Here is a 6,000-nt window from a genome sequence, read left to right on the forward strand (position 1 = left end):
CACTATTATGAGAGATAACTTCTGGTTTTACAGCAGCAACCCAGTTCTCCAAGCATCCTAGATACTGCTGAAGACCTTTGCAATATCTAAATTCCCTAAGGGTTTTTACTGGTGTCTTCCTGCCCTATTCAGTACTGAATTCTTATGTCTTTGGTGCTGACTATGTTATCAACCAGTTCAAAAATAGCCTTCTCAGTGAAAATTAATGAAAAGTATAAGTATGATGGCATTTTAAAGGAAAGAAAAATATAATGTGTGCTCACATATCTTCCCTCTGGCCTGCTCATCATCACTGCTTTCTCTATACCTGCAGAAAAAACTTGTTACCTCTGACACCTACTGTTATCATGCATAATTTTAGTCCCTGGATACTTTATTAAATTTTCAACCTTGTTTATGGTACATATTTTTATCATTCTGCATACTTCTTTATTTAAGGCAGTAAAAAATGTAAAATCAAGTCAGGTTGGCTCAGTTGTTGCACTTACCAGTGGGTGCACTGTAAATGCACACAACAGGAATTTCTTTCTTTTAACACTGGCGGTGTTTCACCACTTCTTTGTTTCCTTTAAAACCCAGGGATTTTTGCATGACAGTGCTCTAAACTTATTCATGCTTGCCCATTCTGTAATGTATCATTCTGCTGAAAACTGGTGTCAGTGGTGAGCTGTCTTCTAAGAATATGCGCCCCCATGCTAGCCTCAGCTTCATTGAAAATGAAGCATTGAAAAGGAGACTTTTTTTTGTGTAGGATCTGTCAGCTACTGTTTAAGCATAAAGCAGCATGCTGAGCACCCTTCAGTGTGAAAAGGCTTTCAAATACAACTCTGGAAACAGACGAGATGAATCACTGAGTGTATTGAAGATGAAACATAAGACTTTTTTTCCCATGTCCCTGGTTTAAAAGGGTGAAGCTAAATAAATGGAAGAGAATGACAAATTTTAGATCTTTAATAAAATCTATAATTTCCTGCCTGATACTGCAAGAGACAGATAAGGAAAATTCTGACTCCCCTCTGCTCAGGAGATCACACTTTGCGAAAAGGCAAGCATATGAGAAGAGTTGAGGTCTGAACCTTTACATCAGAATAGGGATGTCAATCTATAGAAAATATTCTCCAGCAAATAAATTCTGCAGCCTTATGCTGCTTGGGAAATCCTACATTCAGGGTAGTAGCAGGGATCTTGATGTGTGCTTGAGAGAGAAAAATACTTATAAGCTGTATTTACCAAATATCACTGGTTTAGCATATTAATCACTTTTTGTACCATGGCAGAAGAGAAATGTTGCAAATGACAGGGCAGGTTTTTATCAGATATGCTCTTATATTGAACTAGCTGCTGAGTAGTTGATGCTGTTTACTGTCCATGTCCTCGGAATAGGGAGGAATGGGGTTGTCTCCCCTCCTCAAATGTTTTGGTATTGTGCTGCACAGCTATGCCTTCAAGTCTGTCTCCAGCCTTTCAAAGTTTGGTTTAGTTGGTTGCTGGCTTCTCCTTTCCTCCCCTCCTGCTTTATAAAATATTATAGTGAGAAAAATGATAGAGGGTAAGTTTTGATGGCCACAGCGGTCAGTCTTACCAGTCCAGCCAAAATGAGCCCTCCTAATCATTTGGGTGGTATGATGGTATCTCTCTGTACCAGTTCTGCTTGTCTCAGCCATGTGGAAAGAACTATACATAATGGAAGTGGTGGAATATACTCCTTCAGGAATTCCTAGGTCCTTCATGTATTAATTAAGAATAATCAGCAATTTATCCTCCTTGCCCCAGAGGAACTTTCATGTCTTTGTCCACAGAGCACTTAGCAGATCTTAACAGCCCCTTCTTCTAGTGCTGGCACAAACACTTAGCAACTTGGAAGCACTAGACATATAAAATTGTTCCCTAATAGAAAATGAATTAATCAGGATCAGGCTGCTGTCGTCAACTTTGCATCTTCCAGCCTGGAAGGATGGGTTCCCACATGGGACAGGAGCCTGACTAACTAGCCTTACCTTTAAAATCCAAAGTACTTTTTTACTTTAGCTAGATTTTGCATAGACACTGTTCTTGGAGACAACCATAGGACAATACAAAAGAAAGTAAGACACATATGCTTATTTTATCATCAGAGAAATTAATTCATTCATACTTGTTTTATCATCGTCCGAAATTTAAGAAGCTTACCCATGGGAAAAATTTCTCATAGAAACTTGTGGCATGAGACTGTAAAGCTGTACATTTTCTGTTCTCTTACCTCAAGGCCAGAATCTAAATTGATAAACAATCCTGACTACTGGATATTTTCTGAAATTTGTTATGTGATGATGCTCATCAGTGTTGTAAATGCTAGTTCCCCAACAAGCAAACTTTTCCTTTGAATGTTGAATGAAGTGAAAGTAGCGAGATTTTCCAAAGCAAATTTGCCAGACTTCATGCTTGATGCCATTGCCCTGAGAATGTTAAATGCATATGAGTCACAAATTGAATTTAATAGTTTCTCTCTTCATATAGCCACTTCTAAGTGTAAAAATACATTCAACTGGTAAACTATATTCTGAGCTACATTTAGATGTGTTTAAGCATAAGAAAATTATTAACTTTCTTATTTAAAAAAGTTAAAATGGACATATTTTCAAGCACTTTATTTCAGTAATCACAAGCTTAATTCCCACATTAGTGATATAGGGACAGTGCTTTTAAATGCAAACCTGTACCTTTATTTTTTAGCATCTCTTAAAATATAATATTTTTAAAGCAAAACACTGTGGCATTTAATTTATGCACAATGTTAACATTTTATAATTTTTGTTTTGAGACTTCTAGTTTAATTGGCCTAGTTCCATGAGGATAGCTTCCATGCTAAAAAAAATATTTTCTGCTGAATTTGGGCCACATTGTACTGGGTAACTGAGTAGAGAAAATATCCCACAAACTGCTCATTGAATAAGTGAAATGATAGAATGGAAACAGGGATTATTCTTCCTTCAACTGTGATGCTCTCTTAAGCCAAGTGAAGGTTTCTAACATTACTAATCAAATTTCCTATTTGTACTGTAAGTAAAAAATGCTAGTAAAAATTATGATATATATATTTTATATGATGTATATTTCAAACCGAGCAAGTGTTTTCTTATAGAAATTTGTTGAATGGATTTTGTGGCTGATATTTCATGCACATATTTTTACTCACAGAAGCGTCATATTTTAAATCTAAAAAGCGTTGTCTTTCAATTGCTTTAATTTTTTTTTTTTAATTTTTGAATGCAATCATAGAAAGATGAAAAGTCCAACTTTTTCCTTGGGAAATCCCTTAGGCCTCTTAGAAGATTTGTTCATTTCTTTGTGTTTCCCCTCAAATTTCTAGTGTTTCTGAACAAAATACTTTTTACAAATTAGCAATTATTTTGACAAAGATATAATTATCCTGGAAAAATTTTTGCTATCAAGACATATCTACTCTTTGTGCAATATATTGCAGCTACATAAGGCAGAAACAAGCAGGTAAAAGATAATTTTTTCAAAGCTGTGATAGCATTTTCAGCAAATAAATCAGAAAGCAAGTAGAGAAGTGGTTCCTTTTAAAGTATTTTTCTAATGAATGGTATACAATAAAACAGTGTAATAATAACTTGGTCCTGAAGACATTATGTGATGGTTTGAATTATAATGAAATGCTGCCAGGAACCATCTAACTGCAACCATGGTATTGTTTCACAAGGTGGCACAACTACTCCTCATATTGTGCATGTATGTTTTCCTCAATATCTAATCGGGCTGCCAGTGTAGCTATAAAAGAACCTACCTGTATTCTAATCAAGAAAGCATAAGGAAGGTCTCAGGCATAAATAAGATTTCAGGCCCATACCAAGGCTTGTTGTAATCATGAAGCAGCTTTCCAAAGTCTTTGATAGGAATTTAATAGTTTATCAGTGGTATGTTTAAACTCTCCTGCCAGGCTTTCTAATCCCTTATGTGATTAGCTACAGCAGACAACATATTAAACTTCTCAGGAGAAATAATCTCATAATGCTTAGCTCTCATCTGGCTTTCTAGAAATCTTAGTATGATTACTAATACACACATCTAGTAATAAGAACAAGAAGCTGACACATCCATAATCCTACCAATTCAAAGGGACAGCTTCTATGTAAATTCAGAATACTGACAGACTGAAAGGGTGGATTCTAATTAAAATTCTTAATATTTTGCTTTCTTAATGTTAAATATAATTCTTTATATTCCTAATTCAGACTTCGGAAATTTGTCTCTAGGATCAAGAGGGAAAAGTGACATAATAAAAAAAAAAAGATTTTTTTTTCTGGTTTTACATAAGAATTGCAAAATGTTATTGCAATGCTTAATAAAAGGGTGAGTCTTGTAAGTATCATTATTTGTCCTTCATCCAGACCTATCAAGTTGCAGACTAGAAGGATATTCTATTAAGTGACTTTGATGTCAAATCTGAGTAAAAGCCATATTTGAGTAAAATTCCTAACAAACTTGGGGGAAAAAAAAGTTATTTGTTATCAACTTGTTTATAACCTCTTTAACAGTTCTTAAAAAAGGATTACACAAAACCAACATGAAACCAATATGCCTAGGATTAGACTTCTGACCATACAGTTTTGTCATTCTAGTTTTTCCTTTTAAGATGTCACATGATTCATTGACACTGGATGTTGGATGAAGGGATATGTATGTGTTTGCTGTCACTTTTGTTTTACTTGGTTTATAATGAAAGACAACCATTTAGTTCTTCCTCTGGGAGCATTAGCTCTTAATATCTGTAGGCATCCTGCTATTTCCTTTCCAGAGTTTTCTTCTTCTGAGTGGAATTTTTTTTTACTTAGTTTAGATTTTTATTCACTTTGTCAGATTTTTCTTTTCAAATTGCTTGAGCAGCCCTAAAGCAGTGACCTCTACCTCCCTCAAACCACACATCAAAGGATGTCACACAGTTCCCTGGCATGCATTGCTGCAGTCTGCAGATTAACCAGTAAGGTATTTGTGTACATAGGATACTGATATTGGTATTAGAAATTAATCTTCTATTTTACCTTCTTTTATTTCCAAGGTGGAAAAAGATAAAAGACCTCTTGTGGTCAGGTTAATCAAATGGTGCTATTACCTTGGGTAATAAAACAATTAGGACAACTATTACAACTAAAACTTTTTCAGTATTTTGAATATATTTTACAATTTTGAAAGAAAACACTACACATTTTATTTTCCTACTGCAGATATTTGCAGGGAAATTATGTTAAACAAAAAAGGTATTTAGTTTTAATCTTGATCATCCTCCATATAGGCTGTTCTCAGAGCGCATGGAGAATGTGTTTGCTGAGGTCTTTAAAAGAGAAATTTTCTGTTGTGCTTCGTACAACCTTAGCTACCTCTTTACCAGGATTGACATTAAGATGGATTTCTGTCTATCCTAAGCATTTGGAGACACAACACTTTGCTGACTTTCTTTCAAATGGCAACTTTGCTGACTTCCTTTTAATTCTTTCATCTCTCATTAGAGTAGTAGGCAGTAATGTGTGACAAGTGTTAAGAAAAATCTGTTTAAACCAATCGAGACTGTATTCCATTCCATTCCATTCTGTTCCTGGCTATAGGGGTACCTGAGAAGGGAGTAAAGACTGCTGTCCACCACTTAAAACCTTTTAGTGTATCTTATATAGGGGTGAGAGCTATGTATGGTGGTCTTCTATTCATAAAAGAAAGTGATTTTGTCTCATTTATTTCTCTTATAAGAAGAGAGGGAAAACAACTACAAAGAAGAGACAATATAACCAGTTTGAAATAGCAGTAAAATAAAGCAGGTTGAATAAATTTACATGTAAATTGCCCATGTAAACATTTGTGTAATATTTTTTTATCATAAATAATGGAGAAAATGTTAAATCTAAACAGATTTTCAGAGGCACAGATTCCCCGGAATAGTCTACAATATTATTTAAATGCTGTTTTTATTTAAATTAGAGTATGAAACTCCATACTTGCCTTTAATTA

This window comes from Cinclus cinclus, chromosome Z, assembly GCF_963662255.1.
Source record: "Cinclus cinclus chromosome Z, bCinCin1.1, whole genome shotgun sequence".
Lineage (NCBI taxonomy): Eukaryota > Metazoa > Chordata > Aves > Passeriformes > Cinclidae > Cinclus > Cinclus cinclus.